The sequence below is a fragment of the Macaca thibetana genome, chromosome 5 (genome assembly GCF_024542745.1).
Source record: "Macaca thibetana thibetana isolate TM-01 chromosome 5, ASM2454274v1, whole genome shotgun sequence".
Classification (NCBI taxonomy): Eukaryota; Metazoa; Chordata; class Mammalia; order Primates; family Cercopithecidae; genus Macaca; species Macaca thibetana.
Window position 1 is genome coordinate 182,999,100 of NC_065582.1, and position 23,089 is coordinate 183,022,188.

General features: G+C 49.1%; 1 protein-coding gene across 8 annotated transcripts in view; it reads right to left on the bottom strand.

Moving 5' to 3' along the window:
• Positions 1-4,568, bottom strand: part of ADD1 (adducin 1) — a 93,629-nt gene extending 89,061 nt beyond the window's left edge. For all 8 annotated transcript variants that reach the window (XM_050792275.1, XM_050792279.1, XM_050792274.1 and 5 more), the window contains exon 1: positions 4,343-4,568. The gene's annotated coding sequence lies outside the window, so the exon portion shown is untranslated. The remainder of the gene's footprint in view (positions 1-4,342) is intronic.
• Between the last annotated feature and the right edge of the window lie 18,521 nt (positions 4,569-23,089).

Here is a 23,089-nt window from a genome sequence, read left to right on the forward strand (position 1 = left end):
GCCTCCCAAAGTGCTGGGAATACAGGAATGAGCCATGGCACCCAGTCTTGCCTCCCACTCTGTTCAAAGTCATCCCTCTGCTCACTGAGAAAGATGCGTATCTGGTTGCCTCCTTTGGAAAGGCTTATCAGAAACGCAAAAGAATGCAACCATTTGTCTCTCACCTACTGGTGACCTGGAAGCTCCCTCCCTGCTTCAAGTTGTCCCCGCCTTTCTGGACTGAACCAATGTACTTCTTGCATATATTGACTGATGTCTCATGTCTCCTTAAAATGTATAAAACCAAGCTGTGCCCGACCACCTTGGGCACATGTCATCAGGACTTCTGCAGGCTGTGTCACAGGCACACATTCTCAACCTTGGCAAAATAAACTTTCTAAATTAACTGAGACCTGTCTCAAATTTTTGGGGTTCACATGTTCATCTTGTTCTGAGACTGAAATGTGTGGGTTCAAACAGTGAGCAAGTAGAACCAAAATGTTTGGCTTAGAAGAAAAGTAGATACAGGCATATACAATTGAGAAGGCTGAGTAGAATCCTAGTCTTACTTTTTTTTTTTTTTTGAGATGGAGTTTCACTCTTGTTGCCCAGGCTGGAGTGCAATGGCACTGCAACCTCCGCCTCCTGGGTTCAAGCGATTCTCTTGCCTCAGCCTCCCTAGTAGTTGGGACTACAGGCACGCACCACCATGCCCAGCTAATTTTTTGTATTTTTAGTAGAGATGGGGTTTCACCATGTTAGCCAGGATGGTCTTGATCTCCTGACCTCGTGATCTGCCCTCCTCGGCCTCCTAAAGTGCTGGAATTACAGACCTGAGCCTCCGAGCTCAGTCCCTTATTTTTTTTTTTTTTTTTTAAGAGACAGAGTAGTGCAGTGAAGTGATCATGGTTCACTGCAGCCTCGACCTCCCAGGCTCACAGGTTCGTACCATCTTAGCCTCAGGAGCAGCTAAGATTACAGGCCCACCCTAGCATGCCCAGCTTCACTGGCTACTTTTGAAGGATGTTAGCGAACCAATTCATTATGTGAAATCTAGTAAATAATGCAGAAGAATTAAGAATTTATCCTCCCTTTTCTATAAAAGGTATACAGTACTTCAAGATAACCAAATAGTGGAGGCATGAAAAATTCTCTTTATAAAAATATTCTATTTAAGCCAGGCGCGGTGGCTCAAGCCTGTAATCCCAGCACTTTGGGAGGCCAAGACGGGCGGATCACGAGGTCAGGAGATCGAGACCATCCTGGCTAACACAGTGAAACCCCGTCTCTACTAAAAAATACAAAAAAAAAAACTAGCCGGGCGAGGTGGTGGGCGCCTGTAGTCCCAGCTACTCGGGAGGCTGAGGCGGGAGGCTGAGGCAGGAGAATGGCGTAAACCCGGGAGGCGAGCTTGCAGTGAGCTGAGATCCGGCCACTGCACTCCAGCCTGGGCGACAGAGTAAGACTCCGTCTCAAAAAAAAAAAAAAAAAAAAAAAATATTCTATTTAATAAAAGAAGTTAGAGAATTCAAATATCAACAATTTCAGTGCTTACTGAAATGACTGTAGGCACTGACAATCAAAGGCTGCAAACAAAGACTACTAATCATTTCTGCCTACTTACCTATGAAGTTTTCTTGACAAAAATAAAGCTGAATTTGATCACACCTTTAGACCTAACGACCAGTTTTCAGTAAATTCTGTATTGTTAAACTACGCCACAGAGTAAAATCGAGATTGTGCATAACTCCACATGACAAACTACCAGGTTTCATCAACAAATAAATTACAGGAGAAAACTAAATATGGAGGGGGAAACTACCATAAAACTAGTCACACTGTATGGATAGCATGTGGATCCAGATTGAAATTGTTTAAAAAAAAAAAAAAAAAAAAAAAGAGAGACAATTCTGAAAATTTAAACACTGGCTGGATATTTGAAAGTATTTAGGAATTACTCATTTTCTGTGATAATGGTACTCATGTTTACCTTTTTTTTAAGTCTTTAAGATATACATATTGAACTATTTAACGGTTAAATGATATCTAGGACTGCGGGGATATGATGAAGCAAGATTGACTGTTGAAACTGGATGAGAAAAGGGGTTTATATTATTTTCTCTCTACATATGTGTATATGTGAAGAGGTAAACATGGAAGGAAAGAAAGGAAGGGCAGTCAATCTAAGTTTCAAGTAATAAATAAATACTTTATCTTTAAAAGCATTTCAGTATTTACTTTTCTTATTCAAGTCAAAGACTATAAGAAAGAACTAAAAACTAATAATCATGTAAAGAAACAGTTTTTATGGCAAAATCAGTAACACAAAACTGAACACCAAACAAAACCTTCTCAGTACATCAGATAACATCAAAAGAATTAAGGGGAAAAGGCCGGGCGCGGTGGCTCAAGCCTGTAATCCCAGCACTTTGGGAGGCCCAGACGGGCGGATCACGAGATCAGGAGATCGAGACCATCCTGGCTAACCCAGTGAAACCCCGTCTCTACTAAAAAATACAAAAAACTAGCCGGGCGAAGAGGCGGGCACCTGTAGTCCCAGCTACTCGGGAGGCTGAGGCAGGAGAATGGCATGAACCCGGGAGGCGGAGCTTGCAGTGAGCCGAGATCTCGCCACTGCACTCCAGCCTGGGCCACAGAGTGAGACTCCATCTCAAAAAAAAAAAAAAAAAAAAAAAAATTAAGGGGAAAAAATGATCAGCTTGTAGGAAGTATATTTTAGAAGGAAAACTATCTCACAATTCGGGGACTGGCTAGAGTTTAGACTCACATCACTCAGTGAGTATCCGAAACTTTAAAACCTAAAGACATCACAAGTAGTAAACTAACAAATCATACCAGCTTGTCCATACCATTGTAAACCACATCGAAACTCTGAAAAGCAGTTTTGATGCCAAAATCATCCACTTCCTTAAAAGACAACTTTACTATTCTAGTTTTCCCCAATGTCAAAATCAAAGGGGTGTATTAAAATTTTAACGTAGGCCAGGCGCGGTGGCTCACGCCTGGAATCCCAGCACTTTGGGAGGCTGAGGCGGAGAGATCACAAGGTCAAGAGATTGAGACCATCCTGACCAACAGGGTGAAACCCCGTCTCTACTAAAAATACAAAAACTAGCTGGGAGTGGTGGCGCGCACCTGTAGTCCCAGATACTCAGGAGGCTGAGACAGAAGAATCTCTTGAACCCGGGAGGCGGAGGTTGCAGTGAGCGGAGATCGCACCTCTGCACTCCAGCCTGGCAACAGAGCAAGACTCCGCCTCAAACAAACATAAAAAAAGTTATCATCACTGGCCCTTGTCCATTCAAGACTCCAAAGTTTACAAATCAACTTTCATACAATTCATACCCTCTGCCTGAAATGCCCTCCTCTCTCTGGTGCCTGCTGAACTCCAACCCATCTACTCCAAGCTTGTTTTCAGTAGGTTCCTCTACTCATAGACACAGTCTACCTATCAGCATTCTATTTCCTATCCCCCTTAATATCTCAATTTTTCACACAAAAAATCATAACTTACTAGTAATGCATACAGCTATCAGCTATGTTTTCGGTCTTTGGAGATATGATCACTGCTTTCTGGATTCTAGGCATAAATTATGCTCAAACCAACAACAGTTTCAGGCGAACCAAAATATGTTTTTCAAGGTGGGTATGCATAAAGTGAATGCAAATTACCTCCCAACTATCTTGAGCCATTACAAGAACAAAGATAAAAGTCACTGTAATAGGGAAAGGCCCTCTGACATCTCCCAAAAACGAAAATAAAAGATTAAGAAAAAAGAAAAGAGAAGGAGGGCAAAGGTGACCCACAGCCCCATCGCTGATAAAGTTCCAGGATTATCTCCGGAGCTTCCGTCGGCAGATACGGCTTTTCTCTTTTGGCAGAAGCCGTCGTTTTTAAATACGAGAGCCGACAGGCAGTACCCAAACAGGCGTCCGTACACAAACCTTGAAGCCACCAGCGCTGCGGACCGCGGAACCGGTCTCCCAAGCAGGATGCTGACCAGCCTCCGGCCAGGGTCCTCCTCCTCCGCCCCGACCCCTGCAGCCCACCAGCCGGCCAGGAACGACCGGCCAGGGAGAAGCCTCGTCCCCGGGGTCCTATCACGCTGACAGATCGGCGGCGCCCTCGCTCCCAGGCTCGGCCCAGGCCGACGGCCCCCGCGGGGACCCCTCCAAGACGCCCTCGGCGGCGAAGCGGCCTCCCCGCCCCCCGCGCTGCCAGGGCCGCTGCAGGCCTCGCGGTCCCCGCCCGCCGCAACCGCGGCCCAGTTCGCCGCGCCCCAGCCGCTTCCTCAGCCCGAACCGGGCCCCCGCCGCCCCCGCTCCCGCTCGCGAACCTCACCTCAGAAGCGAATCGTGGGCAGCACGCGGGATTCCGGGGTGCCACTGCGGCCACCGCCCGTCGGCTCCGACTCCGGCTCCGCCCCCGTCCCCTGGCCCACAGCCGCGGCCCGCCCGGCCTCTCCGCCCCTCAGCCCCTCCGCTCGCCCCCACCTCCCGAGCTGGGTGCGGCCTGCGGCGCTGCAACCCAACAACGCGCAGCCCCATAGGCCGAGCCGCGCGGCACTGCAGAGCAACGTGCCCTGCGATTGGCGGGGCCCATGAGGGGCGGGTCCCCTGCGGGCGGGGCGATTGGACCCGCCAGACCCGCCTCGGGGCGACCCCGCCTGGGCCTGCGGAGGCCGGGGACCAGCAAGGAGTGCACTAGGCCAGCAGCTTTGGGCGCCACGTCATGGCTTCACGATGGCTCGGTCGGCTGCGGCCAGCCCCAGCCGAGTCCGCTGGACACGGTTTCATTGTGATTGACCTCGGCCGGACGGGCTGTCGGAGTCCAGGAACCCTGCCCCCCGCTGCCCACCCCGCGCACTCCCCCAGCAGACGGGCCCTGCCCCGCGTGGCCCCGCCTTGTGCGGCCCCCAGGCCGAGTTTTGGGGCCCGGGTGGGGTCGAGGCAGTAGGGCCTGTGGGCCCCGATAAGGCTCCACAGAGGACAACTGCCTGGCACCCGGGCCCGGCCTGTGGGTGCTGAGGGGACGAGCGAGCACCAGCACCTCCGCACAACCAGGGAGTGAGCCTGCAGGGCTTTGGCGGGACCAGCCTCAGACCAGCACCTTCCCACACACTGTCCCTCCTGCTGGTGCATCTGACACCCAAAAACACCAGCAAGACAAATGGGCACGGCTGCTTGTCCTGACACCCATAGAAAGCTGAGGTCCAGAGCTGGGCAGTGGCAGAAGAGTGTGGAATCCAGACCTCCCTGCCGAGCAGGAGCCTCTGTGACATTGCCCCACAAGGGTCAGGGATACCATCTGGATGGGAGTCAGCGACCCTTGTTCTAACCATTTCTTTTGGACGTTGGCTTTTCCAAGATGACTTTTCTGACAAGATCACAATTCTGTCTCATTCACTTCTGCTTCCCATCGTTAATCACTAGAGAAACACAAATCAAAACCATTGTGGGATACCACTTAACATTCATTAGGATGGCAGTTGAGGAAGCGGAGAGCCAAGTTGGGCGCAGTGGCTTCAGCCTAAAATCCCAGCACTTAGGGAGGCAGACAGGAGGATAGCCTGATCCCAGGAGTTGACAGACTTGACTATGTTACCTGGGGGTCCTTGCTCCCAGAGGTCCCAAGATGGTGGTGGACCACTTCCAAGATGGTGGTGTGTCCGGAATTGGTGGGTTCTTGGTCTCGCTGACTTCAAGAATGAAGCCACGGACGCTCGCAGTGAGTGTCACGGTTCTTAAAGATGGTGTGTCCGGTGTCTGTTCCTTCAGATGTTCAGATGTGTCCGCAGTTTCTTCCTTCTAGTGGGTTCGTAGTCTCACTGACTTCAGGAGTGAAGCTGCAGACCTTTGCGGTGAGTGTCACAGCTCTTAAAGGTGGCACGTCTGGAGTTGTCCGTTCCTTCTGGTGGGTTCCTGGTCTCGCTGGCTTTAGGAGTGAAGCTGCAGACCTTCTCAGTATTATAGCTCATAAAGGTGGCATGGACACAAAGAGTGAGCAGCAGCAAGATTTATTGCAAAGGGCAAAAGAACAAAGCTTCCACAACATGGAAGGGGACCTGAGGGGGGGTTGCCACTGCTGGCCCGGGCATCCTGCTTTTATTCCCTTATCTGACCCCACCCACATCCTGCTGATTGCTCCATTTTACAGAGAGCTGATCAGTCTATTTTACAGAGAGCTGATTGGTCCATTTTACAGAGAGCTGTTGGTCCGTTTTACAGAGAGTTGATTGGTCCATTTTGACAGAGTGCTGATTGGTGCGTTTACAATCCCTGAGCTAGACACGGAGTGCTGATTGGTGTGATTACAGTCCTTTAGCTAGACACAGAGTGCTAGACAGAAAGGCTCTCCAAGTCCCCACTAGGTTAGCTAGACACAGAGTACTGATTGGTGTATTTACAAACCTTGAGCTAGACACAGAGTACTGATTGATGTATTTACAAACCCTGAGCTAGACACAGAGTGCTGATTGGTGCGTTTGCAATCCTTTAGCTAGACACAGAGAGCTAGACAGAAAAGTTCTCCAAGTACCCCCCCAGGTTAGCTAGTTACAGGGTACTGATTGGTGTATTTACAAACCTTGAGCTAGACACAGGGTGCTGATTGGTGTATTTACAATCCCTGAGCTAGACATAAAGGTTCTCCAAGTCCCCACTAGACTCAGGAGCCCAGCTGGCTTCACCTAGTGGATCCTGCACCTGGGCTGCAGGTGGAGCTGCCCACCAGTCCCGTGCTGTGTGCCTGCACTTCTCAGCCCTTGGGAGGTTGATGGGACCTGGCCCGTGGCACAGGGGGCGGCACTCGTTGGGGAGGCTCCGGCCGCATAGGAGCCCACGGTGGGGATGGGGAGGCCTGGGCATGGCGGGCTGCAGGTCCCGAGCCCTGACCTGCAGGGAGGCAGCTGAGGCCCTGCAAGAATTCGAGCACAGTGCCAGTGGGCTGGCACTGCTGGGGGGTGTGGCACACCCTCTGCAGCTGCTGGCCTGGGTGCTAAACCCCTCACTGCCTGGGGCCGGCAGCACTGGCCAGTCGCTCCAAGTGCAGGGCCCACCGGGCCCACCGAGCCCTCGTCCACCCAGAACTCACGCTGGCCTACACCATGCACAACCCCAGTTCCTGGCTGCACCTCTCCCTCCACACCTCCCTGCAAGCAGAGGGAGCCGGCTCCAGCCTTGGCCAGCCCAGAGAGGGGCTCCCACAGTGCCATGGTGGGCTGAAGGGCTCCTCAAGTGCCACCAGAGTGGATGCCAAGGCTAAGGAGGTGCCGAGAGCGAGGGCTTTAGCATGTTGTCACCTCTCAGTGGCAAGCCTCATGTTCTCTGACCTGGGGTTCTTGGCCTCACAGATTCCAAGGAATGGAATCTTGGGCCATGTGGTGAGTGTTATCGCTCTATTAGAAGCCATGGGTCACAGAAGAGAACCGTGAACCCAGTGACTAGTGTTCAGCTCGATTAGGAAGAACCCAGGCACTTAGCCATGCAGGAACAATGGCAAACCTTTAGCCCGATTGGGAGTGGCAAGGGGTGCCTTGCTGGATCAGGAGCACAGCGGACACCCTGCTGGATCCAGAGGGATGGAAGTCAGCGGTGGGTCTGCAATGGCGGCAAACAGCAGTGGTGGACGGCGAGCGAAAGCTCAGCTCAAGCCGTAACAAAACACGGACCAGAAGAGTGCAGTTGCAAGATTTAATAGAGTGAAATAGAGTGAAGACAGACCTCCCATATAAGGGGAGGGGACCCAAAGAGGGTTGCCATTGCTGGCTCGAATGCCTGGGTTTATATCCTGATCCTTGTCCCTCCCGCTGTGCTCTCAGGCAATAGATGATTGGCTATTTACCTCCTGTTTTTGCCTAATTAGCATTTTAGTGAGCTCTCTGATTGGTAGGGTGTGGGCTAAGTTGCAAGCCCTGTGTTTAATGGTGGATGTGGTCACCTTCCCAGCTAGGCTTAGGGATTCTTAGTTGGCCTAGGAAATCCAGCTAGTCCTGTCTCTCAGTCCCCCTTCTCGACAGGAAAACTCAAGTGCTGTTGGGGAGGTTGGCCAACGACCGTTCTAACTGTTTCCTGCTGAATTGGGGTATAGTAGGGATTGTGCAGTTGAGATTTCCTCTGGAGGGGTGCCTTCGATGTCATTAACATCGGAGCACTGGCTAGTAGGCTGGTCCAGGGGTCCGCGGTAGATCTTAGTCATGGACTGCATCTGGGTCTCCATTTGAGGAACTATTTGTAGTTCTACAGCTTCAATTCCGGAAGAGACAAATTTAACAAGGAGGTTAAAGATACAGGGATTTAAATGTATGGCCTGCAGTGCAGGGGATTATTTATTTGGTACACTTTACAGGCCCCCACTATCTGCTTGATACTTTTGAAAAGGCCTGGTCCAGTAAATGATTTGGCCATCTGAAGGGTGCTATCAATGCCTAAGTCAAAGTTTTGGTGAAGGGTTTTAAGTAATTTCCATTGGTTAGCTGCAGGCAAAGTATTTTTCCTTCTTCGATGGCTAGCCATCCTGAGGGGAGGAAACTATGTCCTCATGAGGTTCCCTATTCTATTTCTTTGTCTGAGTACTGGGGCTTGGGTTAGGGCCTTCTTTAGGGCCCAGAAAGCCGCTTCTGCTTCAGGTGTCCATGTTATTAAATGGGTATTGGCTTTCTAAGTTTCCTTAATTAGCGTATATAATGGTCTGGCTATTTCACCATACCTGGGAATCCATATTCAGCAGAAACCTGTTATGCCAAGGAACCTTAGTTGCTTTAGGGTTTTGGGATGAGGATAAGCCATATAGGCTGGATATGTTCCTCACTGAGGGCCGTGGTGCCTTTGGATAATTTTAGCCCTAAGTATTTAACTTGCTGTGAGCAGAGCTGAGCCTTTGGTTTGGAAACCTTGTAGCCACAGGTAGTGAGGAAATTTAAGAGTGCCTGGGTGGCTTGATGGCACAAGGTTTCTGAACAGGTAGCTAAAAGTAAATCATCCACGTACCGAAGGACAAGAGTGTTCAGGTATGAGAACTGGCTCAAGTCTTGGGCTAATGCCTGGCCAAATAGATGGGGGCTATCCCTGAATCCTTGGAATAAAACAGTCCAGGTGAATTGAGACACTGGGTATGAAGGATCTTCAAAGGCAAACAAGAATTGAGAGTCAGGATGTACAGGGATGCAGAAAAAGGCATCCTTAAGGTCCAGGACTGTAAACCACTCTGCTTCCTCTGGTATTTGGGAAAGCAGAGTATAAAGGTTAGGTACAGCTGGGTATAGAGGAACAGCCTCATTGATAATCCTGAGATCTTACACTAACCTCTACTGTCTGTTGGGTTTCTGTACTCCTAAAATTGGAGTATTGCAGGGGCTACTGCATGGTTTTACTAGGCCTTGGGCTTTTAGATCCTTAACAATCCTTTGGAGTCCTTGTTGGGCCTCGGGTCTGAGGGGGTACTGTCTTTGGTAGGGAAAGGAGGCGGAATCCTTTAGTTTAACTTGAGCAGGAAGGGCATTTTTTGCTCATCCATATTGTCCTTCTGTTGCCCAGACTTCAGGATTAATTCCTTCCTCAAGCAGGGGACAACAAATGGGTGTTCCTTCTCCTATGTTCAGGTGTATAATGGCCCCTGCTTTTGCCAGAATGTCTCTCCCTAACAAGGGAGTGGGGCTTTTAGGCGTAATTAGAAAAGCACGTGAAAAGAGTAAAGTTCCCCAGTCACAACTTAATGGCTGGGAGAAGTATCTAGTGACTGGCTGTCCTAGGATCCCTCAGATAGTGACAGATCTGGAGGACAGTTGTCCGGGACAGGAGAGTAAGACTGAGAAGGCCACGCCAGTGTCCAGCAGATGGTTAACCTCCTGGCCCTCAATGCTCAAGCATACCCGGGGCTCTGTGAGGGTGATGTCATGGGCTGACGCTTGCCCCAGGCACCCTCAGTCCTGCTGCTGGATCATCTGATTAGTGGCTTCTGACTCAGGGGACCTTCAACCCCCGGGGCAGTGGGCCTTCCAGTGATTCCCTTGACATAAGGGGCATGGATGAGGGGGCGGCTTACTTCTACTTGGACAATCTTTTTTAAAGTGTCCTTGTAGATCGCACTAGAAGCAAGCCCTATTAGGCATTCGATTTGCCCAGCTTTTCCCTTTTCCAGAGCCTCCAAAGTCCGCTTGCCTGAGGGCCATGACTGAAGCGGTGGCCTTTTTTTAGTCTCATTCGTCCTGTTCCGCCTGCTTCTCCTGATCTCTATTATAAAAAACCGAGGTTGCCAAGTTCAATAGGGTTTTTTCTAAGTTTTTCTCTGGGCCTAAGGCGGACTTTTGAAGTTTTTTCTAATGTGTGCAGCTGACTGGCCTTCAATAGAGTCAGGTGACAGGGAGGTATGCTTCCTCAATGCCTCCCTTAGTCTCTCCAGAAAGGCAGTAGGATTTTCTTTTTTTTTTTTTTTTTTTTTTTGAGACGGAGTCTTGCTCTGTCGCCCAGGCTGGAGTGCAGTGGCCGGATCTCAGCTCACTGCAAGCTCCGCCTCCCGGGTTCACGCCATTCTCCTGCCTCAGCCTCCCGAGCAGCTGGGACTACAGGCGCCCGCCACCTCGCCCGGCTAGTTTTTTGTATTTTTTAGTAGAGACGGGGTTTCACCGTGTTAGCCAGGATGGTCTCGATCTCCTGACCTCGTGATCCGCCCATCTCGGCCTCCCAAAGTGCTGGGATTACAGGCTTGAGCCACCGCGCCCGGCGGCAGTAGGATTTTCTTCCTTTCCCTGTGTTATAGTGGACATCACTGAATAATTCATAGGCTTCTTCCTAGTTTTCCTTAGTCCTCCTAGCACGCAGGTTACACATGTCTGCGGCACCAATCTCCATGTTCTGATTCTATGTCCCAGTGAGGGTCTACACTGGGCACTGCCTGCTGGCCTGTGGCAAATCGTTCTCTTTCCTCTGTTGTCATCCTATCATTGACCTGACTGAGATACCAGAGATCACCAAACTCTCAGGCTGCCGTTATGGTAGCACTTCTCTCATTTGGGGTTAGTGTCTGATTTAGCAGTAACTACATCTCTCCATGTCAGATCAAAGGATTGTCCTAACCCTTGTAAGACATCAATATAGCCATCAGGGTTATCTGAGAATTTAGCTAGGTCTACTTTAATTTGCTTTAAGTCTGAGAGAGAAAAAGCTACATGCACTCTGGCTGAGGCGAATTCTCCTCCTCCCACTGCTTGGAGAGAGCATAATCGGGGAATACTGGCACTCTTTGGTTCATTGTCTACCCCTTTGTCTATCTCCTTTTGGACCGTTTGGGTTGAAGGGGGGTCCTTATTAGTTGGGGAAGGAGTCAGGGGGATGCTGAGGTAGGGAGGTAGACTCTGAGGGCTTCCTGTAGGGCATAAATCACACTTTTTACATAATTGCGAGTTGTCTCTTAATGAAAAGAAAGTTTGTACATATGGCACTTCACTCCATTTGCCTTCTTTTCTACAAAAGAGGTCTAGCTGTAAGATGGTGTTATAATTTATACTTCCCTCAGGAGGCCAGGTTTCTCCCCCTTGAAGAGGATATCGTGGCCAGGCGGTACTGCAGAAGAATATGTCGTTTCTTTCTTAGCATCTGAAGGTCAAATTGATCCTAATCCTCCAGAATACATCTGAGGGGCGTTTTTGCCTTGCGGGGGAAACGTTTCCCATCTGAAAATAGAACATAGGGACTCCAGCACCCCTAGTCATTTTCCGATAAGCATTAGTCCTAGAGTGTCCTCTAAGAGCCTAATGCTTATTCCTTTCCAGGGTGCATAACCACCCATGGAGCTCTGCTTATCGGATTAGTTACACTCACCGATGTAGCAGTCCTGCACCTGTTTTCCCGCCTCTTTTGACCACAAAGAAAGGGATCTGGGCTGCTGGATTCTAGTGGTCCTTTACCAGCGTGCCCAATGTTGACTGTGCGCTCAGGGGTGAGTCCTAGAGCTGGCCTGGGCTCCTGAGAATTTCATAACAACCCATCTGCCCCATCAAAATGCATTCCTATAAACAACAGTTCTTATGCAAATTCATTTTAGAGAGGGTGTAGCTAACCTTCTGAGTCAGGATTGAGATAGTCTTTTGATTCTGTACTTTAAGGCTAGGCTGAGTGCAAACAGCTCGCACGTTTGAGGAGACCAATTACTAGGCAATTTTTTAACTCTGCTTCCACAGGAGTCTCCATATCAATTACTGAATACCCACTGGGTTTTTTTCTCAATCATCTGGGAGGAACCGTCTATCATCCTGTCCTGAAGGGAGTTCCTCCTAGGTCTGGTCAGACCTTGTATGGTAATTAAGATTTAAATCCCCTGTTAGGAAATCTGCTTGGTTAAGGATTTTTGATAGGAAAGCTCCGGGTTGTCAGTGGCCTCAGTGTTTTCAGGCTACGCCCTTGTTTACACTGACAACAAGGTAGTGTTGGAGTGTTATAGGGTCACAGAGAAGACCTTCAGTAATTAGTTACAGATTTTAAATTTACCCTGGTTTTTAAAGGAATAGGGCACACTTTTTTATGATTTCTTTTTCTTTTTCTCTTTGACTCCCTCTTTGTCTCTCCCTCCGTTTCTCTCTCTCTCCCTCCATCTCTCTCTCCCTCCGTCTCTCTCTCTCTCCCTCCGTCTCTCTCTCTCTCCCTCCGTCTCTCTCTCTCTCCCTCCGTCTCTCTCTCTCTCCCTCCGTCTCTCTCTCTCTCCCTCCGTCTCTCTCTCTCTCCCTCCGTCTCTCTCTCTCTCCCTCCGTCTCTCTCTCTCTCCCTCCGTCTCTCTCTCAGCCATTACAAACTTGGGGCCCTGGCAAGGGTGATGGGGAACAGGTCCTACATAACTGCCCATGTCGAGAGCTGTATATCTAAATCGGGAGGGACACCAGGGATAAGACTCCCTGGGTTTATAGCCTAGATGCCTAAGGACACAGCCTAGAGCTTCCTTAGATCCCTTTGGAGATACAACTTGCTAAAGGAAATGAAAGTCTGAACCATTAGTACCTAGGAGGCAGGCATCAGAGGAAGTAGATTCAGAGGTAAGGAGAATTTGGGGGCTGTACTTTCAAGAAAGTCGTGGTCGGGACCTAGGAAGTATGGGTCAGAAGGAAAGGTAAGGGCACAGGCATGGGCGACTGTTGAGTAGATACTTCTGGCTGCGCCATGATCTCAACCGGCTACTGCCAGGAGCTCGGGACGACAGCTTTCTGCCTTTAGTCGGCCTTCGGCTTCCCCAAGGAAATTGAAACTGGAAGCTTGTTCCAGGCAGACCAACATCCCCAACCCTTCTGGGTTAGAAAGCCCTTCCCCAGATAGCCTCACACGTGAGTCTTAAGTCTGGCGGCCACGCTGATCGTTTTTAACTGGCCAACAGGTGCCACGTATTTTCCTCCAATTCTAAGGAAGGATAGGACAGAATAGCAAGCGAAAGTGGTCCAATATTACTCACCGCTTTGGAGGTCCCTTTGTGGTCGCCAAAATGGTGGCAGGCCTTGTGTTCTCTGACCTGGGGTTCTTGGCCTCACAGATTCCAAGGTATGGAATCTTAGGTGGTGAGTGTTATAGCTCTGTTAGAAGCCGTGGGTCCGGCCGGGCGCGGTGGCTCAAGCCTGTAATCCCAGCACTTTGGGAGGCCGAGACGGGCGGATCACGAGGTCAGGAGATCGAGACCATCCTGGCAAACACAGTGAAACCCCGTCTCTACTAAAAATACAAAAAACTAGCCGGGCGAGGTGGCGGGCGCCTGTAGTCCCAGCTACTCCGGAGGCTGAGGCAGGAGAATGGCGTAAACCCGGGAGGCGGAGCTTGCAGTGAGCTGAGATCCGGCCACTGCACTCCAGCCCGGGCTACAGAGCAAGACTCCGTCTCAAAAAAAAAAAAAAAAAAAAAAAAAAAAAAAAAAGAAGCCGTGGGTCACGGAAGAGAACCGTGGAACCCAGTGACTAGTGTTCAGCTCGATTAGGAAGAACCCAGGCACTTAGCCATGCAGGAACAATGGCAAGCTTTTAGCCCGATAGGGAGTGGCAAGGGGCACCCTGCTGGATCCAGAGGGATGGAAGTCAGCGGTGGGTCTGCAATGGTGGCAAACAGCAGTGGTGGACAGCGAGCGAAATTCGCTCAGCTCAAGCCGTAACAAAACAGGGACCAGAAGAGTGCAGTTGCAAGATTTAATAGAGTGAAATAGAGTGAAAACAGAGCTCCCATACAAAGGGAGGGGACCCAAAGGGGCTTGCCAGTGCCAGCTCGAATGCCTGGGTTTATATCCTGATCCTTCTCCCTCCCGCTGTGCTCTCAGGCCATAGATGATTGGCTATTTCTTTACCTCCTGTTTTTGCCTAATTAGCATTTTAGTGAGCTCTCTGATTGGTCCGGTGTGGGCTAAGTTGCAAGCCCCATGTTTGAAGGTGGATGTGGTCACCTTCCCAGATAGGCTTAGGGATTCGTAGTCAGCCTAGGAAATCCAGCTAGTCCTTTCTCTCAACTGGACGACATAAGGAGACCCTGTTCTCTACAAAAATGAGAAGAAGAGGCCGGGCGCGGTGGCTCACGCCTGTAATCCCAGCACTTTGGGAGGCCGAGGCGGGTGGATCACAAGGTCAGGAGATTGAGACCATCCTGGCTACACAGGTGAAACCCCGTCTCTACTAAAAATAAAAAAAAAAAAAATTAGCTGGGTGTAGTGGCGGGTGCCTGTAGTCCCAGCTACTCGGGAGGCTGAGGCAGGAGAATGGCGTGAACCCGGGAGGCGGAGCTTGCAGTGAGCAGAGACTGTGCCACTGCACTCAAGCCAAGGCGACAGAGCCAGACTCCGTCTCAAAAAAAAAAAAAAAAAAGAGAAGGAGAAAAAAAAGTTTCAAGGGGGGAGGGGAAGGAGGAAGAAGAGGAAAAAAAGAAACTAAGTGTTGGCAAAGATGCAGAGAAATTGGAACCCTTTCTGCATTGCTGAAAGGAATGTAAAATGGTATCGCTGCTGTGGAGAACCGTAGAGTGGTTCCTCAAAAAATTAAACATAATTACCACATAATCCAGCAATTCCACTTCTGGATATATATGCAAAAGAAAAGAAAACAGCTATTTGTACCATGTCCATAGCAGCATTATGCAGAGAAGGAAATTCTATTTATTGGGGTTTTGTGCTTTTTTTTTTTTTTTAAGACAGGGTCTCACTCCGTCACCCAGGCTGGAGTGCAGTGTTGCAACCATGGCTCACTGCAGTCTTGACCTCCTAGGCTCAAGGGATCCTCTTGCCTCAGCCTCACAAGTAGCTGGGACTACCAGCACATGCCAACATGCCTGGCTAATTTTTGTTATTTTTTGAGACGGGATCTCACTATGTTGCCAGGGCTGGTCTCAAACTCCTAGGCTCAAGCAATCTTCCCAAATCCAAACTCAGCCTCCCAAAGTGCTGGGATTACAGGCATAAGCCCATAAACCATGATGCCTGGCGAAAAGGAAGGAAATTCTGACGCGTGCTACAACATGGATAAACACTGAAGACATGCTATGTGAAATACGCCAGTCACAAAAAGATAAATGTATGATTCCACTTGTATGACGTGCCTAGAGTAGTCAAATTCAGAGAGACAGGAGGTAGAATGGTGGTTGCAAAGGGCTGGAGGAATGGGGATTTAGTGTTTAATGAGTACAGAGTTTAAGCTTGGGGTGATGAAAAAGTTCTGGAGATGGATGGTGGTGATGACTGAACAATAATATGAATATTTGCAAAGTCACAGAACTGTACACTTTAAAATAATTAAAGTGATAAACTTTATAATATGAAAATTTTACCATAATAAAACAATTTTAAAGCTATTAAAATATTCCTTCCTTTTCCAACTACAAAAAAGAAAAAAGGTCCAGGCATGGTGGCTCTTGCCTGTAATCCTAGCAATTTGGGAGGCCAAGGCAGGAGGATTGCCTGAGCTCAGGAGTTAAGAGATCAGCCTGGGCAACATGGCAAAACACCATCTCTACTAAAAATACAAGAAATTAGCCAGGAGTGGTGGTGGGCACCTGTAATTCCAGCTACTCAGGAAGCTGAGGCATAAGAATTGCTTGAACTCAGGAGATGGAGGTTGCAGTGAGCCAAGATGGCACCACTGCACTTGAGCCTGGGTGACAGAGAGAGACTCTTCCCCCCAAAAAAAAAAAAAAAGAAATACTGTCTTGGGTGAGAGTTTTAAAACATATTGAGTTAGAATTAGATATATACAACAATAGTATCAAGTAATGAGGGAGACACATGAAAGTCACCTGAGGTCCTTAGGTTGTCCAGGAGGAGGATAAAAATATTTGTTAGTTAACTCTAGACTTCAGTAACAATAGAGAGTGTTTAACTGTCTAACTAAGAGAAGCAGGGACATGAAATGATTTGTTTTAAGTTGCTCAATCCCAAAGAAGGGGAAAAGGAGAGAAAAGGGACGAAAAAAACACAAACACAAGTGAGACAATATGTAGCATAAAATAAGATGGTAGATTTAATTACATTAAATACACAATGGACAAAATGCTCCAGTTAAAAGACAAGGTGTGTTTTATATGCTATTAACAAAACAATGAAATTAAAAATACACAATTTACAATAGACTAAAAGAAACATAAAATATTCACAAATCAAACTTAAGATGAGCAAGACCACAATGGACAAAATTATAAAATCCTATTGGCAAACCTTAAGGAAGACCCACATGGATAGAGAGGTAGACCATGTTCATGAATCAGAAAACTCAATATTGTAAAGATGTCAATTTTCCCAAAACTGACTGATAGCTATAATAAATTCCCAAACTATCAAGTGCATCATTGTTGGAATTGACAAGCTGATTTTAAAATTTATATGAGAGAAAAACCTTACATGAAAATACAAAGAGCCAGAATACTCAAGACACTCTCAAAGAAGAAGAATAAGGTGGAAAGGACTTACTTTATCAGGTGTCAATACATAATTGATAATAATGAAGACAGCTTGATATTGGCACAAGAACAGACAGACTAATGGAACAGAGGAAAGAATCCAGCAACAGATCTACATATATGTGGACATATGACAGAGGTGGCATTGCAGATGGGCGCAGAAAGTCAGATTATAAATAACGATAGGATAGGTGTGTAACCCTATGGAGAGAAAAAAATGAAAGTGAATCCTTACCTCACACCATATGCGAGAAAACAAATCCAGATGAATTAAAGGCCTAAATATAAAATTAAAATTTATAAGGATTTCAGAATATAATCTAAGAGACTATCTTCATGACCTTGGAGTGGAAAGAATTTCAGTGTTTTGTTTGTTTTTGAGATAAGGTCTCACTCTGTCTTACAGGCTGGAGTGCAGTGGCACAATCACAGCCCACTGCAGCCTTGACCTCCTGGGCTCAAGCAATCCTCTCACCCCAGCCGCCTGAGTAGCTTGGACTACAGGCACGCACCACCATGCCCAGCTAATTTTTGTATTTTTTGTAGAGATGGTGTTTTGCCATGTTGCCCAGGTTGGTCTCAAACTCCTGAGCTCAAGTGATCCTCCTGCCTCTGCCTCCAAAGTGCCGGGATTACAGGTGTGAGCCACTGTACCCAGCCTGGAAAGGATTTCTTAAGTCACAAAAAGCACTAACCAAAATGAAAACACTGATCAGTTCAACTGCATTAAAAATAAGAACTGGCAGGCACAGTGTCTCATGCCTGTACTTCCAGCACTTTGGGAGGTCAAGGTGGGAGGCTCATTGAGCCCAGGAATTTGAGACCAACTGGGGCATAGTAAGATCCTATCTCTAAAAAAAAAAAAAAATCAGCTGGGTATGGTGGTGTGTGATTGTAGTTCCGGCTCTTCGGGAGGCTGAGGTGGGAGGACTGTTTAAGCCCAGGAATTGAGGCTGCAATAAGCCATGATTGTGCCATAACACTCCTGGGTGTTATGAGTAAGCCTGGGTGACAGAGTAAGACCTTGTCTCAAAAAACCCCAAAAAACAAAAAAGGACATCATAAAGAGTCAAGCCAGAGTTAGAGAAGATATTTGCAATACACATTATGGATAATATCAAGACTATATAAAGAATTATTAGAAAATAATTAATAAGAAAAAATCTGGTAGCTCACGCCTATAATCCCAACTTTGGGAGGCTGAGGCCAGCAGATCGCTTGAGCTCAGGAGTTTAAGAGCAGCCTGGGTAACATGATGAAACCCGTCTCTACTTAAAAATACAAAAAATTAGCTGGGGTTGGTGGTGTGGGCCTGTGGTCCCAGCTACTTGAGAGGCTGAGGTGAGAGAATCACCTGAGCCTGACTCAAGGCTGCAGTGAGCTGAGATCGCACCACTGCACTCCAGCCAGGGCGACAGAGTGAGACCCTGTCTCAAAAAAATAAATAAATAAAAATAAAAAAGAAGAAGAAAAGAAAAGGACAAACAACACATTAAAAAATGGGCAAAAGATGACAGACACTTCACAGGAGACAAAATCAAAATGGTTAATAAAAACATAAAAATATGCTCAATCTCCTTCGTAATTAGCTAAATGCAAATTAAGGCCATAACTACACCCCACCATATTGGCAAAAGTGAAATGTCTGACGAGGATGGGAAGGCAAGGGAATTCTGTTTTACTGCTGGTGGGCACATAAACTAGAACAATATTTAGAAAGATCCTCATACCCTAGAACCCAGAAGTCATACTCCAGAAGTACAAACCCTAGAAAAATTTGTGCCCCATTTGCAAAAAACACATGTGCATCAGAGACATGGACAAAATTGTTGCTAGCAGCATTGTGTGTAATTACCCCAAACTAGAAACAAACCAACTGTCCAGCTACTGCAGACATGCCCAATCTTTTAGCTTCCATGGACCTCACTGGAAGAACTATCTTGGGCCACGCATAAAATACACTAACACTAACTATAGCTGATGAGCTAAAAAAAAGAAAAGAAAAGAAAAGCAACAAAAATTTTATAATGTTTTAAGAACGTTTACAAATTTGTGTTGGGCCACATTCAAAGGCATCCTGGGCTGCATGCACTGAACAAGTTTGACTGACAGTAAAATGAATCTGTGAACTATGATATAGCCAATGGAAGTTTTTAGCAATGAACATGCACAAACTATACTACACACAGCAACATGAATAAATCTCACAGACATAATAATGAGCCAAAGAAGTCAGCTGCCAGAACTTGCATCTGTATGATTCAAGGGGATAAAGCACAGAAACAGGAAAATACTGCAATGGCTGCATAATTGGGTGTTGAAGACTTTTTAGAAAAACAAGAACATAAGACTCACATAAGCCAGGGCGGAGAGGCCGGAAGTGACACTGTGAGGGGAGGGCATTTGGGTGCTGGCAAAACTATTTCCTGACGGAGGTTGCACAGATGCTCACTTCCTAACCGTGTGTGAGGTTGTGCATTTATGTTTTATTCACTTTTCTGTATGTTGTTTTATTCTGCAGGAAATGAATGAAAAAGGGATTCTGCCTCAGCTCTGAGCCCCTCAGAGCGCGGCCACGGATGAAGCTGACGGTAACGCAAGGGCAGCTGTCCAGCAGCCTGGAATGCCTGTGAAGTTTCCTAGGGGTCCAAAGGAGGGTAGATGGGTAGGGGTCTGCTCTGTGCCCATCCAATCTCCCTCCAGTGAGAATGGCTGGAAGATGGCTTAAAAGGGATCACCACTTACACACTTCTGAGGTGGTGGGGGTTGTCTGTCAAGCATCTTCGTGGGGTCACTGCCCCCTCTTCCTCAAGGACAGGCGTCCTCCTGGCACCGCCCCCTCGGGAGGCAGTCTATTTAGGTGGAGGGAACAGGGCGTGCAGGCAGAGATAGGGCAGGGTGTGTGTGCGAGGTGCTCAGCGAGGGGCTTGATACTGCTGGGTCACAGTCAAAGACAAGGGCTGTGGTCCTTCCCCATTCCCCTCCTCTAGAGATGAGCACGGCCCTCCCATGTTCCTGGTGTGACCCTGGTGTCCTAGGCCACCCGTCCAGGGCCTGGATCACCCTCAAAAGCCTCTTCCCTGCTGAGCTTCAATCTGCCTTTCTATGAAATGGCCCCAGTAAGCCCTGCCTGCCTCAGGGCACTGAGCCCCAGGCCCCAGGCCCCAGGCCCCCCTGTCTCCCGACGCCCACCCTCGCCCATCCTGAGCTGCAGGAAGCACCTCCCTGGGGCTGCACTGAGCCCCAACCAGCAGGGGAGCTCTGCACAATGTGGCCCAGAAGCAGCAGTGGGAACCGAGGCTTCTGGTTCTAAAAACATCTTTCAAGGCTGGGCGCAGTGGCTCGCGCCTGTAATCCCAGCACTTGGGAGGCAGAGGTGGGCAGATCAGTTGAGGTCAGGAGATCAAGACCAGCCTGGCCAACATGGTGAAACCCCAGTTCCACTAAAAATACAAAAATTTGGCAGGCACCTGTAATCCCAGCTACATGGGAGGGTGAGGCGGGAGAACTGATTGAACCCAGGAGACAGAGCTTGCAGTGAGCTGAGATCGCACCAATGCACTCTAACCTGGGCGACAGTGAGACTGTCTCAAAAAAAAAAAGAAAAAAAACATCTTTTCACAATAAAAATCTTTATTAACGGAAGGCACGGGGCTCACCACAGTCCTTCGGATGGAACCACAGTAAGAGAAGCATGTTTCATCCTGGGCTTGGGGTGCTTCCCAAAGCCACCGGGTCATTTTCCCAAACCCCAGAACTGAGCCCACCTGAAGTCATCTTGAAAGTAGGCAAGTCAGTGAGTCCTCTTGAAGCCTAGGTTTCCCTACCTAAAAAATGAGGAAGCAGGACTGTCCCTGGGGCAGGGCCTAGGCCTCCTGCCAGCCCACCCTCTCAGACCCAGAGGGCAAAGCAGGGTTAGGCGGGGCAGTTTCACTCCCCAGTGCTGTGGCCCCCTTGGCTGAGTGAAAGCGCCCCCAGAACCCTAACCCTAGCCCTGGGAGCCAGGCAGAGACCCCCACAATGACCATCAGAGGCCATGAGGGGTGGCAGGGAGCCAGGCAGGGGCCAGGGTCTAGGCTCAGAGCAGCGAAGGATGGGTAGGGTCACATGCCAGTTAGTGGCAGAGGTGGGATTTGAACTCACGCCTCTGTGAGACTTGGTTCTCTCACCTATAAAATGGGTCTAATAGCAACTGCTTCTCCAAGCAAATGACTGTCAAGTACCCAGCTCGGCACCTCACAGATGTGCTCAGGAAATGGTAACTCCAACCCTACCCTTATATGTGGACTAGAACATTTACGGCAAGTCTCGGGAGGTCGTGGGAGCCCCTCATGGCTCCTTCTTCGTGCTGAAGGACCATGGCCTGCCCCCTCGGCTCACTGCAAGCTCCGCCTCCCGGGTTTACGCCATTCTCCGGCCTCAGCCTCCCGAGTAGCTGGGACTACAGGCGCCCGCCACCTCGCCCGGCTAGTTTTTTGTATTTTTTAGTAGAGACGGGGTTTCACCGTGTTAGCCAGGATGGTCTCGATCTCCCGACCTCGTGATCCGCCCGTCTCGGCCTCCCAAAGTGCTGGGATTACAGGCTTGAGCCACCGCGCCCGGCCCACCCCAACACTCTTACAACTGAGGCCCTAGGCCTAGAGCAGCTCACACAGAGGTGGGCAGCTATGCCAGCAGGTGCAGAGTCTGGGAGGCGAGACTGGGCCAGGGCCCCAGCTGGGCTTCGGGTAGCCACAGGCCTCAGCTGTCCAGTTGGCCAGAGGGACCTATCACCTGGCCCCAGGATATTTTAGCTTGAGCCGGCTCCAGGTGGCCGTGTAAGATAAAGCAAAGGTGTCCTGGAGTGCACCACTAGCTCAGCACTCCAGGCACCAGGCTGGAAACCATAACTCTCACCCAATCCTCCATTTAAAAATTTTACAGGAAGTAGCCGGGCACAGTGGCTCACGCCTGTAATCACAGCACTTTGGGAGGCCGAGGTGGGCGGATCACCTGAGGTCAGTTCGAAACCAGCCTGGCCAACATGATGAAACCCCATCTCTACTAAAAATACAAAAAATTAGCCAGGCATGGTGGCGGGCATCTGGAATCCCAGCTACTCGGGAGGCTGAGGCGGGAAAATTGCTTGAACCAGGGAGGCAGAGGTGGCAGTGAGCCGACATCATACCACTACACTCCAGCCTGGGTGACAGGGTGAGACTACATCTCAGAAACAAACAAAAAAATTGATAAAATAAAATTTTACAGGAAGAGAAACTATGGCCACAGTGGGGAGTGGCATGACTCCCTAAGCGAGTTCAGGTCAGACAGGGCAAAGAATTCTGACCACAGGGAGGAGGAATGGCTGGTTTTCCAGAGACAGAAACTCCCTGTGCCCCAGCCTTGGCTGTGGTGCACCGACCTCTCACCCCAGGCAGGCTGAAGAGGAAGCCCCTGCAGAGGTAGCCTTGGACACCTGGTTCCTGGAAGCAGCTGGCTGCCGTCATCAGCAGGGCCTGCAGTTCCACCGCACCCTATGGCCCCCTAGGGCCACAGCCTCCCACATCCGCTAACCAGCCTCATCATTTGTTTCCGCCAGCAAACCACAGGTCCCAGCACACACCCCAAGGAAGGGGGCCGCAGGACCTTCTCCCCTAGTCAGTCCCTGTCAGTGGCACAAGTGTGGACCTCAGTTTAGGTTTCCCTGACATAAAGTGCTAAGAAAAATCACAAGGATCCTAGGGTCCCTGCCAGCCCCGACCTCCCCCGAGTCTGTTTCATTAAAAATCCAACCTGGAAGGGCCGGGCGCAGTGGCTCAGGCCTGTAATCCCAGCACTTTGGGAGGCCAAGGTGGGCAGATCACGAGGTCAGGAGATCGAGACCATCCTGACAAACACGGTGAAACCCCGTCTCTACTAAAAATACAAAAAATTAGCCAGGCATGGTGGCAGGCGCCTGTGGTTCCAGCTACTCTGGAGGCTGAGGCAGGAGAATGGCGTGAACCCGGGAGGCGGAGCTTGCAATGAACCGAGATCGCACCACTGCACTCCAGCCTGGGAGACAGAGCAAGACTCCGTCTCCAAAAAAAAAAAAAAAAAATCCAGCCTGGAAGGTGTGCCAGGGAGAGTGACCCGCTGGAACTCCATGGCAGAAAGTAAGGGGACCAATTGGGGCTGGACCTGAGTCAAGTATTGCCTGGAGGACTTGGGCATC